This window comes from Trachurus japonicus, chromosome 4 (assembly GCF_045865225.1).
Source record: "Trachurus japonicus isolate A0001 chromosome 4, Traja_1.0".
Classification (NCBI taxonomy): Eukaryota; Metazoa; Chordata; class Actinopteri; order Carangiformes; family Carangidae; genus Trachurus; species Trachurus japonicus.
In genome coordinates this window covers 7,284,926-7,305,795 of record NC_140910.1, presented here as the reverse complement: position 1 = coordinate 7,305,795, position 20,870 = coordinate 7,284,926, and the positions used below count along the sequence as shown (strand labels likewise).

General features: G+C 41.0%; 1 protein-coding gene across 4 annotated transcripts in view; it reads right to left on the bottom strand.

Moving 5' to 3' along the window:
• Window positions 1-19,375, bottom strand: part of lpp (LIM domain containing preferred translocation partner in lipoma) — a 138,630-nt gene extending 119,255 nt beyond the window's left edge. For 2 of the 4 annotated variants that reach the window (XM_085773645.1, XM_085773647.1), the window contains exon 1: window positions 12,473-12,678. The gene's annotated coding sequence lies outside the window, so the exon portion shown is untranslated. Of the gene's footprint in view, window positions 1-12,472; window positions 12,679-14,120; window positions 14,183-19,135 lie in introns of those variants that run through there. The other 2 variants (XM_085773646.1, XM_085773644.1) reach the window with 2 other exon arrangements.
• Window positions 19,376-20,870: the final 1,495 nt, after the last annotated feature.

The following is a 20,870-nucleotide window of genomic DNA, read 5'->3' as shown; positions in this document are numbered from 1 at the left end:
AATGGTCTTTTCATGACAGATCTGCAATCACTGATTTTTTTTTTTTTTTTTGATGGTCAAATAAAATGAGCCAATTTCATTCAATGCCACATCCATTATGATAACTTAGGTATTTTCATCCATGTACTCTTTGGGGGGGAGGAGGGGGGAACACAATGAGCTAAATACTCAAATTATCAAAGTCATTAGACATTCAGAGTAATTTGCTATCAAACACAAGTGATCATCCAAGTACATTAGACCATTAGTTCAATTCTAAAGAGCTGCAATCACAGGAAAATGTAATTTTGGCCCTGAAAAGGTTTTTATTCATCAGGTTTTTTTGATGGACGGGCGGGAGCGAGACTAAAAACAAGTGTACTATATGTGTCACATCACTCTAACCTTCATCTTTGTCTTCTTGCGGCACTGTTTCTATAGTCTGTACAGTATGTGATGTATTGTCAACACTCACGCTGCCTATGCGCTTGTTATGGATGACCCAAACATTCTTGTCATATACGTAGCTACATCTGATCTGACAAAGGCGAGCAGCACTGTGTCCATTTCCTCTGTGGGCACATGCTTTCTAAGTGCTCCTACAATAGAAGGCTTGATTGGACCTTAATGTTTACAGGCTGAAAGGCAGACCCAACCAATGAAAAATACATATCCCTGAAAACACCTTGGCCTTTTCCCCGAGGTCTGTGGTGTATTTATAACCGCTTCTTTACAGCGGAGTGAAAGGCATGTACAGATTAAATTAGTTACCTTTTCTGAACTGGGTACAGTACAGTACAGTACCGGTGGGCTTAGGATCCGCCTGAGGGCAGACTGAAGTGCAGGGAATACCCTCCACAGGAAACAAGTCGCTCATCTGATTTCTATCTGACCTGCTAACCATCCATGAGAGCTTCATCTGGGCCAAGAGTATAGGGGGATCTCACTTAGAGGTGAGCAGGCTCCCGGGCTGAGCGCAGCAGAGTGACTTTCAAAGCCCCAGTTTGAATTTTTGATTACACCTCTTGTAGCTGTAAATACACAGATTCAAGAGGGCTTGAATTTCCTGAGAAATCATCCTCCTGTAATTTTCATCTCTTACCCACCAGAACTCAAAACACAGATCTTTTGTTACTGAATGGTACACCTTACTATGAGCCCTCGTTTAAACCTCTCAGTCAGTACATTCTGTTCATATCCGAAAAAGGATAAACTCCAACAAAATAAAAAAGAAAAAAATATTTGAACGAGATAAACACGCTGGAAGGTTGAGTCACCACAGCATACTCAGAAAGTTGACACTAAAGATACTCGTAGGTCCGATGGGAACATGGACATTCACACAAACCTGTGGTTTCCTCAGGTTTATTGGGACGGTAAATGACAACAAAGACTTTATGTGTCCTATTTTCTGATTCAAATTGGGTGATATAAGGGGATTCATGGTTTTGCTGCAAGAATAATTTGTGACATAATGGATAAGTACATGCTAATGTGGCGTAACTGGCTTGTTTACTCCTCATGCTTGTCAGCTAGTTCAACGTATATTTATAAAGACCTCACCGTTTGAGTTTGAATGGATGTGAAACTCATGTTGGAGTCAACAACTGTGTTAAAAACAGATCTAATTGACAGATAACTCTCAACAGAAGTCTGTACAGAAAAACATGTAAGGGGTGATGTTAAGTACAACAAAGAGCATTACAGTGGGAAACATCTGGCCACACATGTAAAATCCTGTTCATGTGCTCCGCTAACAGCAGAAAGAGGCTGAAGTTTAACACTGTTGAGAAACAGTGAAATAAAAGATGCTACAGTATGTCTAATCTAAAGGTTAGATACAATCAGTAAGTATGATGAAATGTTTTGTTGACAACTGCAAATATGTCACATTTTTACAATTCTACAGCCACGTTTAATTCACCCCTCTGGCACCCAAGGCCCACAGGTAATGTATTTTTGTAGTTCTCCTTCAAACATGTGGTTACACAGATTCATGAAGTATTTCTCTGTGGTGGCCCCGAAACTATGGAACAGACGACCTCTGCAGATTAAGACTGCACAAACACTTGAGCACTTTAAGTCTCTATTAAAAACTCATCTCTTTTACATGTCTTCACTTTTGTTTTATTGTACAGCACTTTGGACAACTTGGGTTTTATTTTTAAATGTGCTATAAATAAATATGTACTGTATTGTATGTATTTGTTTAAAATGTCATTTGACATGACATTGAACAGCCATACACAGGTAAGCCATACAAAATCTGGGGCGGCGTGTGGCGTCACCTGGCTGCCCAGGTCTGTGCTGTCTGGTCCGTCACTGCAGTGCAGCCTTTTCTGCTACTTGTTTGTGACTTTTACCTGCTGACTTTCCATTTTTATTTGGGTACACCTGCGGGGCAGACTGTAAGCCTCAGCATCAACCACCATAAGCATAGATTAACATGTTTTTATGTCTGCGTTTGAGCCCTCCCTCCTGTTTGCCCGTTGCCCCTAAGATCCCTCTCAGAATCCACCGACAGACTGGACTCTAGGCATGTGTTCACATCCAGTGTTCCTGATAAGTCTGTGAGGGCTCAGGACTGTTGTGAAAATGTCAAGTGCTTAAGGGCTCTCTTGTGGATTTTTTGAGCAAATGTGTACACTTCTGAAGTGGTGTCCTTTTCATGACACAGTATTTACAGCCCCTTGCACTGATAATGCGAGCGAAGTCTGTAAGCATGGAGAGGGCTTTTTGTTGCGTCTCTAGCCAATAAATCATTGTCAATGGTTCATTTTATCTGCATGTTATCCATGTTACAGAGAGCACACACACAGAGACCAGCATCCATAATCCAGAGAACCTGTAGTGATCTCTGTGGGCCTGTCAAAAGCATTAAACTCTGCTAAGGTTTCCACCAGCGCTGCAGCCGACGGCCCAGCTGTCCTTCACAACGGTGTCACAAAAGTGAGACTTTCTGATCACTGCAATAGTCAACGCAAAAAGCTCTACAAACAACAGATCTCACTGTGAAGTCTCTAAATCGCTGCACAGTTAGATACAAATGTGACTTACAGTAAATGCTGAGAAACGTATGTAATTAACATACAAGTAAAGTGTATTGAAAGCATCATGCAGGTGTTTAAATGACGGTAAAAAATTAGCGTGGAATCATATGGACAAAGATCATACTAACATGTTCAGCAAGTTAAATGTTCTCCATGTGAGACTGTGAGGATGTAACAATTGCTGCTAACATGGTACGGCTCAGGCAGCTGTGACTCACATTGCTTTTCTGTTATTTGATCATGAACCAAAGCAAGGGGCATATTCTTATTCTTTTTTTTTCTTTACCTGATTATTCCCCTGAGGGATTCGTGAATGAGAGACAAATTTGGTGGCAACTCACTCCAGTAGTTGTTGAGAGGTTTCACTCAAAAGAATAATAAACGTCACGATGCTTGGGTGAAGGAGTGGGGATCCCCCACATTTGTTAAGATGCATCATCTGGGGAGCACGATGAGAGAGAAAGTTATTTCTAAGAGTCCTCTCTTCCTATCTCGAAATGTGGGAGAACAAAGTCCTGGGGCTTATTTCTAAATGCTTTTATCATTAGCAAAAACTGTAACTGCTGCACAGACTGGAGCTCCGGGCTATAACCAGTGCAATCCCTAAAAAGGTGGCAAAACACATCCAGGGCTTTGGTTTGTGTGTTTCTTCCTAATTTAATGCTTCTACAACAAATGAAAGTTGGGCCAGTGGAGGGATTTAAGAGATTAGGGAATGCATCTAATGTACTGGATCTGTCTGATATTAACACAAGTGACCTCAAACCTGACACGTAAGGTCCCTCTCACCCTCAGCTTAAACCCGGCGGCTTGCAACCTAAAAAAGCCCGCAGCCAGCTCAAATAACAAGCAGACCGTAGTGTGCAGACTGAGTGTCGATGCTGAGGGCGGCTGCACTGTGGTGCTTGATCCACGCTGCACGCCACATCCTATACAATTGGATAATCCATTAATGAAGCAGATTCTGGGGCGACTCGCTAAGACCCAAAAGCACAACCTTTCACCTCCTATGTATTATATCTGACATGAGAATAGTGCAAGTAAATGCACATGTGGAAGGACAAAGGAGCTTTACTCTTTATGCTTTGACAAACCAACAGTATGTGGAAGTCCCCTCCACCTCTTACTATATACTTGTAATAGCATTAGTGATGCTTTAAAGTCTAAATCTTGCTGCATTAGTGCTCTTAACAGCACAATAAATAAATGGATTCCATTCACTTAAGCCATGACCTTTTATTTGTGTTTGTTTTCTATATCCTGCTCAGAATCCAATATAGGTTAATCAGTATGGTTGGCAAATCAACAAAACAAGAGAAAGAATTCAAATCATGTTGTCCACAACAGATCACCTGTAGACAATGTATTTCCTTTTTCTTTCCATCTCAGAAATGTTGAACATATCAGAAGACTCCGTCTCTGTCTGACACCAAATCTTTTACAAAACGTGCCCTTGACAACAGTGATAGGCCTACCTGAAACAGACTATGGTTTGAGTATCGTTAGAGAAAGGCAACTGGAATACTCAAGTTTGTTACTACGGTGATTGCAGATCTGCAACAGCAACTCCAGTCCCCAAACATGAAAGTCGGATTAGCTACATCCCCAAACACCACCCTTTTCTTTCAACCTCGCTACATGTAGGGCAAAGTGACTCCCACACTGGCACTGAACATGAACATGAACAGCAAAGTACAAATTCATCAGACACACAGTCCGACCAGCAAACCCAGAGCTTGTCAACACACAGAGGAGTGAGAGACATCCATGTACTAAGCTACATTATGTTTCTAGCTTCTTGCACATTCTGATATTTCACTGTTTGGTTTTGTTCAGAGCCCATTAAGATTTCAGATAGGCTACATAAAATAGAGAAACACCGTCTCATGGTTACCTAAAATTAAAATACATTTAATTAGTTTTATTTTCATCAGCCAATTGATTAATATACTTTTAATTACTGGTACAACACAGTAATCAGAGTCTCCTCCAACCTCAAACTCTGAAATCTCTCTTTGTACGTCCAGGGCCGGGGTTGGGTTTGTAGAGCTTCTTTACTCTAGATAACCTCAAATACTAAGAATCAGAAAAAGCCAATTTGTAGCAGTTATGGCCAAAAGTCCGTGAACATCTACCCCTGAAAATACACACTCACATGAATCAGCCATAAATCAAGATGTCAATCACAAAGTAGCTGGACATCTTTGTGTTAATTCCTAAACATTACACACAGACACCACAAAATGTTCTCAGGGGGTGATAAATAACCCGTCACTCCTCTATTTTGCACACACGCTCTGAATATCACATAAACATAAGAAAAAAGATTATGCCACGCCTTGAATAATGCACCGAGGGGGAGAGTGTGAGGTTATGTGTGAAGACTTGGTCCCAGGTGTAACTCTGCCAGAGCACAGACACTGACTTCCAGCCAAGAGAATGATTTGGGTCAGTAGGTAATTGCATTCCTGGACCACAGGGGACTTGTTGGCAATTAATCCTGCCAATGAGCCACGAGAAATATGCACATGTACAGTGTGCCAGTAGACTGATAAATAACTTAGCTCTTTCAAAGAGTGATGGGGTAAAATATCTGCTGCTGACACCAGCGACTCACACTTACAATGACACAATAAGATTATGTCAGAAATTAAAATGATTGCGCCTGATGTGGCAGAAAATCAGAACCCACCCCCACTCAATTAAGCCCCATCTAAAGCTCACAAATGAAGCCACGAGCTTCTCCAGAACTGATACCCAGAAAACTTTGACCACTTTATATCTATCTATCTTTATCCCTTCTGACCTGTCCTTTCTCTTCTCTTTAGCACAATCAAGGGAAATCCAGCAGGTTGAAAGGTCAAAACAGGTGTAGAGTTGCCTCCTAGAGGGGAAATACAGTGAAGAACCATGTCAACTTGTAGGCAAGATGGCGGCGTTGAGTAGTGCAGCGGCTCCTAGCTCTCTGATGTGATGCTTTTTCTTGTTTCTCTTAGTGTGCATGCAGTTATGTGTGTGTAATTCCCCCGGATTTTCATTGTTTTTACAGAATGACAATAACGAGTATCTAGTAATGATCAGTCATAAAATACTGATCATCATCCAGGTCACAAGTGTAGGCAAACAGTCCACTTAAGCTCCTATCATATCTTTATGTTTTCATTGAACACAGTCATTTAGCATTCACAGTTATGATGGAAAAGGGAAGTGAAGCCATCCATTACATAAATGGTTGAACCTCTGGTGACCCAGTTCAGCTCAGACATATTGATCTGATCTGGACTCTGACTGGGCCTGGAGCTAGATGTTTCTTTGTTTGAAGTCAATCTGTGGCAAATTTACTTTGATAGTTAAGGTTAATTGTCCAACGTCATCCCGCCGGAAAAAGTTGATGCTGAGCTCCAGAACCATGAGGCACCAGAGACCGAAACGGTGGTGCAGCCTCTATCCTACTCCTCCTTTGGGGTGGCGCTTTCAAGATAGTGTGCGGTGCCCCTTTCCCACCATACAACATTATGTTCCTCCCAAACAATTCAACCTTAGTTTTATCAGTCAATACAATTGTGTCAAGCCATCTGTGTGAGGGGTTTGTATTTCAAATAGATTTCTTCGTTTGAGAAGAAGATCTGACCAAACAATTCAGGCATAAATATAGGCCCTTCGCACTCAGACTCCCTTCGCACTCAGACTATTCAAGTAACATTCCTGTCTGTCCAGTCAGATAAAATATTAACCATTTGTGTTACATTTTGTCATAATTGCTGCGTGAAGCGTTGAGGTGACCATGACCTTTGACCTTTGGACAGATATAAAACGGAGATGAATAGGCCTATGTCAAAGGAATGCATTTGTGGATTAGTTGTGAGTGACCATGATTAAAGAATCTGTAGTTGACTGAGCATACTAAAAAGAAAATCAAACATGGTAAGTAAATCTTGATAGTGAAAAGTTTCTCTCCATATAGCTTCTTTTAATTTTCTGACATCACTTTTCAAGTAGTGAAAGTATTGTTGTGTAAAAAGGAGAAGATGTAATAATATAGCCTCAACCTACACCTTACACAGACAAATAAACACTGAATATTTACTACACATCATGAAGACATTTAAAGATCAAATGATACCAACACAAGTTTTTCTTTAGATAAATAAAGATTTGGTTTGAATTAAAGCTAAGAAGTTATTTTCATTTGAGGAACACTCATTGATTTCACTGCTTAATGTTGGTATTCAAAAGTAAAACAGTGTTTTAGGTCGAATGAAATGGAAAATTCAATAAATAAAAAAACAACCACAACAACAGTGTTTTAAGTCTTCATTAACCTTCCCTCATCCCTCTGCCATGCTAAATCTGATGTGCTTTGTAGTTTATATGTTTTGGCACATTATTAATGGCTCTGTGTTTTCCCAACAACATGCCTCAGTAACTTGACCATCTTTACAAGCTGGCATCTGTCACTTGCACGCTGGGCAAGTGTGTATCAGTCACAGTGTGTAAAGTGCCCCATTAGCCTTCAGCTTCTGCTTAATCTGAGATTAATTATTTAGTGGCATCTGATCCTAAATGATAGGGGCACAAAGAAAATGTCACTTCTGGCACACAATCACTCCGCTGTCTGGGACTAAACCATTATGACAGTGTTAAAGATTACTGTTGTTTACTGGGAAGTGTTGACGAGCGCCAAAAAGAAATTCTCACTCTGCAGATTGTGAGAAATGAAGGGAGGTAATAGCGTCAGAAACACCAACGGTTGTAATCGCACTAAATGCAAAGTCGACTGAAACGTTACCACAATTTCAGAAAAAAAACTGACCACTGGCCACAGTTGATGACTCCAAAAATGATTATCAAAAATAACTCATATGAGGCCAATAGGGGATTTTGAGAGAGAGGATAAAGAACAGAAGACACATGAAAGAAAAACAACACGCAAGAGAGACAAGGCTGAAACATTACTTGTTAATTGTGCAGTGCAGTGACATCGCCTGTTAAAGTGTGACAGAGATTTTTCTCATTCCTGTGTTCCTCTTGTTCACTTATAAAGCTCAGGCCATAACAACCTTCACGTTGTTAGATATTGTTCGGCTTCTATTTGACAGTTTGTGTCTAAATGGAGCCACTGCTATCATCCATAGCTGGGGCACCCAGGGTCACATGGGTGCAAGGTAAGCATATACTCAGAAAGTATTGTTCCAGTCTAGGTGTTGTAAAGGACTGAGGACACGTGTTCTATTACACAGGAACATGTGACAATGGGATTTTGATGTCTAACAGCCTCTTGACACACAATTTAAGGTAGAGTTTAATCTTGCATGGAGGAAGATGCTGCAACCATGTGAGAACTTTGAGGCATCTCCAGGACTTTTTTGTGACACCACTGTGGTTCACTTGTTGTCATTGTGTTGTTCATCACTTTCTCCGTGGCACATCCTTTTTCGATGCATACTTCAGCCGGCGATTCTCAATTCCTGATTGTGGTGTTCAGTTCACAAGAATTTCAATCACATAAAGCAGAGAGAAATATCCATAAAACTACACTGAAAGTTTCAGCAGATCATCTCTACTCCAAAGAAAGAAGTATTCCCTTTCAGTTCGCCTGCTCTGTTCTTCATACAAAGAAAATAAGCTCAGCACGGCTACAGAGTTGCTGTTGATGTTTAGATGTTTTCTTAAATTTATCAAAGATGCTGAGACTTGGGACTTTCTAATTAGTTATCATCAATTAGACTGTGTGAAACATGTAGTCACTCTTTTTTAGTCAAAAACCCATCAATGTTTGACTGATTTTCATACGGAGGAGGAATCTTTAGATAAGTTAGACTTTCTTAATTTTGTTGGTAGGGTTTAATTAATAAACAGCAAAAAAAAAACTGAATTGTCGTCTCTTAGTAAGTCCATATTTGGCTTCATTTCATAGACACTAATGTGTCCGTTTTATTTCACAATGTAGGCTATATATAATTTTTATGGATAGATACGAATAATACGCAATACGCATAATTACTTTTGCGTATGGGCTAAATTCAGGGCTCATTTAGTGTATCTGACATTTGGCTAACGGAGACAAATGGTGGAAAAATCCTAACCTGAACTTGAGAGATCATAACACAAAAAACAGCCGCAGGTCTTAGGAACTAAAAGAGAGAAGTGCAGAGTTTACTGGCAGCAGTGCGGGGCCTTTCCAGAGGGAAACCTGGACTGGAATGAAAACTTTCCTGAAACAAAAATGCGAAAGATTCTTCAGAGGCGAGAAGCTTGAATTCTTCAGTTATGATATAAAGTGTCAGGTGGGGGCTGTTGACAGCTCATCACAAATCTGACAACATCCCAGCAATGAAGGATGGTCATGACATCATGCGTGAGGGTGCGGGTTTCTTTTTGTATTGGAAAAGGGGAACAATAAATGCTGGCTAAGTCTTGAGACGAGCCTCCATCAAAGCGCCGAAGACCTTAAACCGAGGTGGTGATTTATGTTCAAACATAATAACGGCCACGAGCAGCAGCCAAATCAACAGTGAGATGAGGGACCGGGCCAAAGCCTTCAAACATGTTGTGAAGTAATGTGTCTGAGATTGTTGTTTATTGACTCACCCTAACCCTCTTTACTGGGTGGGAGAATCGAAATCTATTTAGACAGTCTAAAATCTCAAAATGTTGAATTCATATATTGACATGTGTTGAAAGCTCCAATAATTCTCCACTGTGTTCACACTCTCAGTTTTGGCGCCACTTTTTGCCCTGAGAGGAAACAGGACCGCTCTTGTTTACATACAATCTGAGTGTTTAATCTGCACTCTACTACTCTCAAGAGTGGAGGAAAAAATAGCCCGTTAAGAGGCATCATTGGGTTAGAGAGTAATCAAGAGTATCGCACAAAAACAGAAAGTAATCAAACCCTTAAAGTGATTTTTTCTTAATAAGAAAGATAATCTCCTCCACTTTAGCTTGATTCTCCTCAGCTCAGTCGGATCCTCAGTGTAATTGCTCCTGTTAATCGTGCCTTAATTTGTTGACGAGATTCATTTGGAAGACTTGTCTTGAAAACATAGGATCTCTCCCGACGTGGGGGGATGTCAGCATCTTGAAATTAAGAGCGGCAGAGCTGAGTGTGGCCAGATTAAGTCATTTTGAGAGCGTTGGAAATGTCGCCAGAGACTGACGTAACGCTGTGATCAGCGTCCGTGGCTGCTTGTTCAACTGGTAACGACGATGTACTGAAACATCCAAACTGCTTGCGGCAACGTTCTTTGTACTGTGATGGTAAAGAAAACTGGAAGTGAGCTCATTATTTATTCAAGATCATCATTAACCTTATAAATCTGATGTTTGATCATATAGTGTCTACCAGGCAGTGTAAAGAGCAGCTGCTGCGTAATTGTCTATTATGGCTACTCTGCCATAAGTAGGCCATCACAAAACTCTCTATTTTTGTAGCAGACAAAACTCTAACGTCTCAGGTTCTCCCCAGTAATCTGTCTGCATGTTCTGGGACATGGGTGTCTTGTACTTCAGCTACAATAAACAAAGTGTTGCAGTAACACCAGTGGAGAGGAGTCATTAAAAGCTAAGAAGTGATATCACAACATTGTCTTTCTAAACGTGCTGCCATGAGCCACCATAAAGTGGCGGTCATATTGGTATTAATTAAGACTGTTGTAACAAACCCTACATGGTCATTTCATTGCCAAAAAGTTGAAGTTTTCAGTTTCAGGAAGGACTAAAATTACCGCCTTGTGGTCGTATGTCTCTGCCAACCAGCCAAACTGCAGGAAATATGGTCACTATCTCTTCTTCCTGAGTTACAACACTGCACAATGGCCAGGAGTGTTTTTTTCAGAACACTGTGATGTCACTGTGAACTTGACCTTTGACTGTTTTAATGTAAAATTAGTTTGATTATTAGCGCACAAATCTCTGTGTTATGGCCAAAAATCTGTATTACGCGGCTACAGTGACCTTTGACCATTAAATCAATTTAGTGTGTTGAATGTTTGAACCAAGAAGTTCCCTTGAGTTGTCAGTTGGGTTAAGCAGCTCAGCAGCCGTTTCAAAGTATTACTTTATTTGTGCATATTTTCAGGATCAAATGTATATAGGTCAACTGAATTTAACTTCAAATAAAAAAAAATACTATTAAAAACGACCATAGTTTTATTTCTTCTTTAATTTTATTTATAACACTATGGTGGTATTTATATGGATCATTATTTTCCAACACTAGGATTCACAGACACAGTACTGGGCCTGAGTGATGGACTGACAGACAGACAGCACTGCCTTGACCAGAAGCTTATCACAGCCCAGAGTGAACATACTGTAAGAAAGTCACTCCTTTCTCAAACAACTGATAATGCTTCCCTCATTTCATTAGTGACTTCTTGTTTCCTGTGGTCCGGTCTGACTTAGTTCAGTTGTTGGGAAGAACTGGTCAGTGTTATGAAAGCTACAGGGTCAAAACAATCTACATTCACTAATAAATCAATAAAACTAAAAACTCACAAGTATTCACAATGATGGATGGAAACTGGCTCCGAGGCTGAAACCAGATACAGTCCCGCCATAATTTACAGATAAATGTAATTAGTTAATCACGCCTCACCATCACTAAAGTCAGCAGCAGCAGCCCTCAGAGGCGAGTAAAGTCGTTCACCTCCTTCTTGTAAAGGGGAGAATTACCAGGCACCTGCCACTGAATGTTTAAGGTGTGGAAGTAAGAGCCAGGAGGAAGGTTAAGATCTAGATATCGCTTAGAGTGGGCTGTTGCGAAACCAAAATTTTTCAATGACCCGAGCTGCCCCCAAGTCACACACACACGCGTGCAATCACAAGACATGTGCAGGAAAACATGCAGGGCTAACAACTTCTATCATAAGAGTGCCTGTTCAAATCGGTCAGATACAACTGATTTTGCACTTCTCACCTTTTCCTCTAACTCCTCGTATAACTGACAGAAACCTGTCTACAAGGTCAGATTCCTGGTCCAAAAAAAAAAGAAAGAAAAGAAAATTTCACTCCGGTGCTGAGTTAGTCCCAGCTTTCGACAAACTTTATCAAAATATCTGGTGAACTGGTGTGTACAGCCAAAACCAATTCCCCGTTTTTTCCATACTTGCAGAGATGCACAGGAACATTGTGTGTTGATTGTGTGTCTGATGCAAGGAAATAGCAATAACATCTCTAAACCCCTCAATCAACAAGTGACAAACTGTGAGTTCCCCACAAGCAGCCTATACATAGACAGCTTTGCATAAGAAGGCAAGGGAAGTTCAACCAGTCTAGCTTCATTCAGTCTCATTCGTCTATATTCTATTACATAATATTATGTTATGTTGTATTGTATTATAGCTGTTATGATAAAAGCAAATTGCATTCTCTCAAGTAAATACACACTACCATTAAACAAAAATAAACACAATAGAAATTGAGCACAGAATGATACTCACAGTTTCTCTTCAGATCACTGAAGCTCAGAAAACTGCTAGATTCACTAAATGGCAGTGACTTGGAAGGCTCCTCTCACCCCTAGAAAGCCTTATGCAGCTGAAATGACTCACATCCCCTCTTCCAACCTCTGTCAACCATCATGAGGAGGTAAACATTTCCAAATATGGAGAAAATATGAAGACAGTATTGAGGGCAATATCAGTTTGGTTTGCTTTCAGCTAGGAATGCCATACTCTGTGAGCCAGAGTCACTCGGCAGAGCCAGTTCTGTGGTGCATACCTTTCACTAGGAATAATAATGATGATTGTGGAGAGCTTTTCACTATTGGTTGGAGTTCGCTCCGACTGAGTCTATTTTAAAAGGAGTAAATAGTGAACATTCAAAAAGGAGAAGATGCATGAATTTAAAAGTCTAAATGGAAATTTCAATAATCAAAAAAGTGCAGGGAAACATAATTTACCACTTTCTGTTTATCATCAGGCAACCAGGGCCAGATTAGGAGGTGAAGATAGCCCATTTACTGTGAGAAGCTATCTTGTCACAGGGATCATCTTCAAGTGATTAAGAAGGTGTAATTAAAGTCTGATTACTCTCCATGAGAGTCATGGGTCAGCGGAGATCATGGAAGCTGCTAAACCTTCGCTTGACCGTGTTTGTTTTTTCAAACAGCACAAGTCACTTCCTCCAAATTGCAAAGGAACAGACTGTTTATTTAAACAGAATCTGTCCTCTGATAACTTATCTTCGTTGTTACAATTTTATAATTTGAAAAACTTTTGCACAGAGTCTTGTAGCTCTGTAAATACCTGTTATCACGTTTTACGTTCCACCAGCACTGCTACAGTAAATATAGTATGAGAAGAGGCCACTTGGTGTCACCAGGTGAAAATGTCAAAGCACTTTCTTATTAATCACCTTAAAAGCAATCAACATATTTTGGTATAAGCAATGCAATTAAAATTGATATGTTAATTTTTGTGAGTCACTTTTTTAAAAAGCTACTGAGTAAATGAGGGGAAAGCCTGTATAGGCTGTACATCATCCTTTACTGAGGCTTGAGTTGATTCTAAAAAACTCACCTAACACACACCTCAAAGCCTCAACCTCTCGGCTAACATCAATAAACTGGATAGAACTAACACACCACACACACCGACTGCCCCACACGTTTGTATCCAGGTGTTGTGTCTGTTGCTGACCTCATCTGACTGGTACGAAATCAGACTGGTATGAAACGCTGCATTAGCCAAATGTATCCCCACAAACAAAACAAAACCCCAGCATCAAGGCCTGTAGTTTGAATATGGCCCGACATAAAGGTGATGATACACCTGCTATGCAAATCCTCGACAGAATACCGTAGTACAGCAATAAGAAGTTAGTCGGAACTTCCACTGACGACACGTTGTGCAACAAGGTGATTAACAAACAGGAACTCAAACTGGGGAGGACAAACATACTTTGCTTTTTCCACTGACTTAGTCACAGCCTCCAAACAATCCTCATAGACACACGTGATCAAAGGGCCTGTATCTGTGTGTCCATATGCACAGCCTTCCAAACAGCACAGCAGCTGGGCAGAACAGGACCAGTACACAGTGGATGGAAAAGCACAACAGAGCAATTTACAATAAAAAGCTTTCTTACCTTTTCTCCTCTCTGGCTGTGTTGGGGTTTCAACGGCGATGCCCTTTGCTGTTTGTTGAAATCTGTGGAGATTGAGAAATAAAAGACTGAGTAAACTCTGTATCACTCAAATGGATAACACAGCTGTAATTGTGCTGAGCAGGGCCACACCAGTGTGTTAAGTGGGTGCTGTCAACTTTTTTTCCTCTGACTGCGTCGTTCGTCAGTGGAAAGATGAACCTTGCGCAGGCTCCCATAAATCCTGCATGAACCCCAGTGTAAGTTGTCCATTTAAATTTGGGTCTGTCATTTTTCACCAGGCACCTGTCACACTGTTGGAGTAATGCTTCACGTGAAGACAGTGCAGGGGGAAACAATGCTGACAAGTGACTCTACAGAAAATATTTCACCACAGTGTAACGATTATTTAGTGAAGGGAGCTAAGAGAATGAAATAACATGTGATATGAAGGCACCTCTGGAAGACAGGACAGACTGGTTTAATATTGCTGTGCAAGTCGCAGCAACAAGTCGTCATTAAACGCATTAGAATTAGTGACATTCAGAGATCCCCTTAGAGATCTCCTTGTTTTTTAAGCAGAACAGCAGCAGTCATGGATATAACATTAACATTTTTCTCAGTCAGAAACCCACTCATTTAATTATTGATGGAGAAAACTACTATGCTAAATGTTACTAGTTGTATATTTTACATAATATTTACATACATATTTGAGGAACATAATCTTGAAACACTAGTGGGCAACAACCTGATCTGCGTAGGTTAGAGTTTAAACTATTGTTTTATTATCTGATAAATTATGGTAATGCTATAGTTCTGTGAGCCCAGGAGATGACTACTTGATAAATTGGTTAAATGTTATACAGATAAAAATTATCAGCCATTTCTGCATTGTTCAGATTAATTGTAGTGAATCACTGTGGTTTTTGACCTTGGCTACAAGTTTGTGCCTAAAAATTATGTCATGCTGTTTGCTATCGATCAAGATGGGGCTTTCATGGGCTGATAAAGGTGCAGGAGAGCAGTGTACTGTGTGAGACAGCACTCTGGCGTCTGATGCAACAGTAAAAGCTGACTATCTAGTGCAATAAACCTGCAAACAAATTGCCCCGGCATAAGACTAAACTTTTTCTTTTTAACTCCACGACTGAGAAAGCTAACGCAGCAGGCTACTGGAAAGAAACCAGCCGTGTGTGAGGTAGTTAGTGTAAAGTCATTAGCATAAAACTAGAAGACGGAGACTGAGAAATGGCAAAATCGTGTTACTTCAATAATTGTACTCCTGTACTTTGAGCAGCAGGAGCAGGGTGCGCTGAGTGCAAGTGTGAGGATAACACATAGCAATCATTCAGTAGATACTGGAAGTCCTTACAAAAAAGGCCCCTCAGGAATATGTTTGAGGTGAAACAGAGCCCTGTAGGAATTATAGGCCAATAATCGTCCATTACAACATTTTGTTACATATAATACAGTCATTACTATTGTTGTGCAAAACCAGCCGACTGTATCAGTGCCCCACCCAAGACCACAGCAGACCAGTTGGGCGGGCACAGGCACATCCACTGGTCTACTGTGGTCTGTCACAGCTCTGGTTCTTTAAAAGTGTCAGGATTAGTTCACAAGAACAATTAGTATCTTTTTATCTTCCTTGCACATGATTATGTTGCATTTTTCTGGTGATCAGTTTGTTAACGTTGTGTTATATTATTTAACATTATTGGTAATATTTTATTCAAGAGACAAAGATTAGCCACTAAGATTTTGATCCTCCACGTCAACATTGCAGCCTGCTTCACTCCCAGTGGAGAGATACAGCTGCTGTGGTGTGAAGTGTTTACCTGGTTCAAATCCTAACGTGGCACCTAGCCCAGTGTTGTGCCCCTCATGTATCATTACCGTTGAGTCACATCATCCAATTTTCCAAAGATGAGTGATCTTTGTAGAAGACCAGGTTAACTCCTAGACCGAGTATGGGCAGTGAGTGACGGCATGACCAAACTGTTGTGGAGCTGCTGTACACTATTGGCATCATCAGGTACTATTTGCAATCTGCTAAATGTCGGGTGGTTTCCGCCCTTTATCAGTTTGCCTCTCTCCTCTTCTCTATGCTCACATACAGTATTTTTAATACAAATTTGAATTCCCATTCAAGTGTTCTTATTTACATCTTTTTCTGTTTCTGTTATCAGACAAGGGAAATAATAGGAACTGAAATACAACCCATTGAGATTAGAGTCAACTTCCAAGCCATTTACAGACTGCTTTTCTCCACTTCTAAAAACAGGATTTCAGTGGCGACAGCTATATTTACTTGTAAAATTATCACTCAGAAATTAAGACACAACATCTTAATTATTTAGTCTCTCTGCCTCTGCGACAATAACTGAACAGAGTATAGACACAGAGGGGTGTGCTTCTCGCTAGTGGGGCAAAAGTCTCGTTTGTCCAGAAAGTCATGAAATGTCTTCAAAACATTCAGGTGGTCTGAAGAGTCATTATATCCAGTAACAAATGCACTTGTATCTAGTTTTTGTATCGTTGCTGCTGCTGGTCTCTTCAGAGAGCGACCAAATGAAGTTTTGTTGTGCAGAGACAATGACAAATAAAGTCTCTCACTCTAAGTCAGCGGCGCTGCCGGCCGTGTGTGAACATGGCTCCCCAACCCCTGATAGAAACTGTTGATGCCTATTCATATTTCTAACACGGTGACTGATGGGAAAACTCTGCTGTGACTTCATATCAGTCATGTACATTCTCAGTTTTTAGGACCAGCGAAAAACCAACAGGTCGTTTAAGATTTACCAGAGCTCTGTATGTGTTTCTGAAAACTTCAAAGAAGAAGAAAAAATACTCCATCTGCTGCACTATAAAAATACATTTACCCATTTACTCAACAGCAAGTTGGTTGGTTATAGCTCTGTGATTTACATGCAGTAATACATCAATGGCAGAAACACAGCAGACCTTGCATTAATTCATGGTATACCACACTATCCATACTGTAGAGATGCTCACCAGCTTCTGGTTGTTCTTACACTCACACAGGTGATGCTTTCTGAAAAGCCACAGCCGTGACATCACGCTCTGCTCTAAAACTGTGCATTTTGAGCCTGGGAAACTGCTGCTGTTCCTCTCAGTGAAAGAACATGCTCATTAAAATATACCAAGAAACACAAACAGGAGAATAACTTGACTAAACCTACCAGGGGGGCCCAGGCTCAAAGGCAGATGAGGCACTCATCTTTTAAGTTGAACATCATCAGTGCTGTCAAACGAGTCCTTTTTAACTAGAGATTTTAAAGACAGTTCCATTTAATGTTGCCTGAGTCAAAAATGTGTCGGAGCGACGCAGATGTATGCGGTTTGATGGCAGCACTCTCAGGGGACCTTGGTGTTATTGATTTGAAATTCACATCTAAGTCAAAGTCTGAATTTAGTCTTTTAAAGAGGAGAAGGAAACTTATTCTTTATGCTCGCTATGTCTTACGGTAGATCAATATCTTTAGTGTGGGCCGCGATTCTATTGTCATTCACAAAGAGGGAGACAGGAATGTCAAAGCCACTTTTCCACAGGTTCTCAGTTAAGTCATCTGTGACTATGACCCATGTGGATCTTTGAAGGTGAACGTGAGGTATGAAGCATCTGCTTTAAGCCAGGTATAGTATAATTTCTCCCAAGATGTGCATGATCAAATAAGGGAAAATCTGTAAATTTAAAATGTCTCTTAAAAGGTCAATGTCCATGTCTGTGTCCACCATAGATCCTCATTAGCGCAAACAATCAGCATGCTATCCTGATGCACACATAACACACTTCTATGATGCATGAAGTTATGTTCAATATAAAAAACAAGGTTAGCCTACACCATCATATCTTTGACACGGGTGGGAGTTCCTTTAGTTAGCTAGGCTATATCTACAAGCCAGAGCACAAAGGATGTGTGGGCTTGACACAGGCTTACACGTACATGTATAGCCTATGACAGAATATAGATTGATGATGCCTGGTCGTGCATTAGCCCTTAGGTGTGCCTTGTCAGCTCCAAACAAACTACATGAGTAATGCTGAGGATCTGAGTAGCAACTCAAAGTCTGGGTGGAGCCAGGTCCAGGCTGTTTGTCCATCTCCATGTCACAGTTTAAGGCAGTGATGATGGTTTCCTGGTTTGTCTTCAATCCAATGCAGGGCTGAACATATAGTGTAGGCCTACACTGCTTTTATGACTGATAGCAGGCCTACTGTGCACTTCTGCATTACTACAGAAAATACCTGTAAACATGCATGAGCAATGAATGATAGGCTACTGTCACTTCTGAGGTATATTGAGCAGCCTACATTAGTCACAGCTACAGAGTACGGAGCACAGATTTCTGTAGGTTATTAACACACGATCATCACAAGTATTTAAACAACGTGGCGAATCGCTGTCGTAAACAAGTGCGTCCCCTCACAGTACTAATGTAGTGTCACGTAGGGGTTTTCTCACAGGCTAACACTGGATGAGTTAACGAGCCGCTATCTGGGACACTTGGGGACACTTGTGAGACGGATAAAGAGAAACTATGGGGACGTATTTCTCCGCAGACGGGGGCTTCTCATGCTCCTCCGGTGACAGTGTCTTTCTTCCGCATTGCTCAGCAGCGGACCACCGGGCTAAAAACAGACACGGCAGAGACGCCCTGGGTCAAAACTTGGCGTTCACGTCGTCTTAATAGTTTGAATGTGTGACTGAGAGCTCGCTGGCGACAAGTTAGCTTTAGTTTAGTACCCTCGTGTAACTTTAGCAGGCAGCAACCGAGGCTATCGTGTCGAGTCCACGCCCTCATTGTGAACTCCGTCCGAGCTACAGTAAAAAAATCCATATCACAGCCTAACAAGGCCGAACAAACACAAGACGAGCCGCTCCGACACCGGGATATGAGCCCCGGCTACAGCAGCCCCGCACCGAGCCTCTACCCAGCCGACAGCCTCAGACATGTTAAAAAGCCTCAGAGCGTTGCAGAGTTTCGCTTACCTTCGCTTTCTAGGAAACACGGCAGAGGTTTTCAAATCCCACCAAAAAAAAGTGAAACTTCTTGATCCAAATTTCTGGGAGAGTTGTAGGCGGTGACGTCACGCCGTGAAATTCCAGGCGTCTCAGTCAGTCAGAGGTTTGCCCATGTAAGGCAGCAGGCCAGCGGCGTGAGAGAGCCACAGCACCCGGCCCCCGAGCAGCCAGCTCCCACAGCACAGGGTCTATGTTAAAGGAGAAGAACAAGGCTCAGGATAAAAATGTGTTATCTGTGTGTTAAACACTGGGACACTCACCCTGGAGGACAATACTATGAAAATAAGTTGTGTCATTCAGTGAAAACAGCCCAACTGCGGCTCAAGAAAACACAATGCAAAGACACAAACACATTAAAACGCAGGAAATAACCCCAGGCACTTTAACAGTGCACTGCAAGAACTGACCACATCTGCAAATACACAAGCATGTTGCAAAAACTTAACAACATAACCTAAAATAAGTGTGGGACACCAAAAGGTGACGGGCTATTGGGCGTACGCTTGTCCAATGCTTGACTTTAAAAGTTGTGAGGACAGCTTCCTGTTGTTCCTGTGGTGTGTGACAATAAGGTGAGTTTTATTTGATCAATCATAGCATGAATATACCATGATTCATAACTACTATTGCAAATAGTGTTAGCTTTGCCCGTCATTTTTTGTGTTCCTGTAAATTCTGTCATGTTGGGAGACATTTGTGCGTTTGCAGGTGTTGTGAGTTTTTGCAGTGCACTTGTCAAATGTATGAAGCTGTTGTCTGAATTAGTAGGCTAGCAATTGTGTATTTGTGTTTTCGTATGTTGCAGTGCATTGAGCTCTCAGGGCCACTGTACACATTTGCGACCAGCTGTCTCCACCAGGTGAGATATTGTGAAGAAATATAAAACTGCACTTAATACCAATAAAGAAGCAGCTTGCAATACAATGTGTTACAACCTAATCTTCACCTCTTAACATAGCCCTTAATCCACACTTGTCTAGTGTTGAAAAATTAGAAGAGGCACTACAGTGCGTGTTTGTACTATATGCACCAGTGTCCTAGAAGGCAGAGTGAAATATTAGATGCCACATGAGGACTTTTATTTTTAGGACTTATTATTTCAGTCAGAGCAGTTGATTTTGTGTTTTGTGCTGAGCTACCTACGTTGTTTGACCTGTATTACAAGCTTTAATATTGGGAAATAGTTTGAATCTCTTTATGTTTCCTGTTAAAAGAGACACACGCTCTTATCATGATAACTGAACAAATGGCTTTGAAATAGCTCAGGTCTGACTCAAAATGAAGCGATGCATCACAAGTATAGAGCATTCACTCAATGAAGTGTGAAACGGTACACGCTGTATGACATTCAAATTCAAACACTGTGCTGCCTGCTGCAGTTTTCCCGTGCAATGTCATGCACTGTCTATCTTCTGGAACCCTGAGAAAGACTGAGTGCTTGTCAGTGTCTGAAGCTCCTTTCCTCACTGTAATCTGCATTTACTAGCTACTTTTGTTTCCAATAAATACAGTTAAAATATCTTACTTTTTCATACAGTAAATCCATACACAGGCTTTAATAGCAGACTGGATGAGGGAAGAGGTGTGTCATTTCTTTTTTGGCTGTATATCTATCAAATAACATGAGAACAAAATATTTGCCAGCATAAGTGGCCAGATGTGATTCATTTTTCTTTGGTTTGTGTGTTTGCATGCATGCACC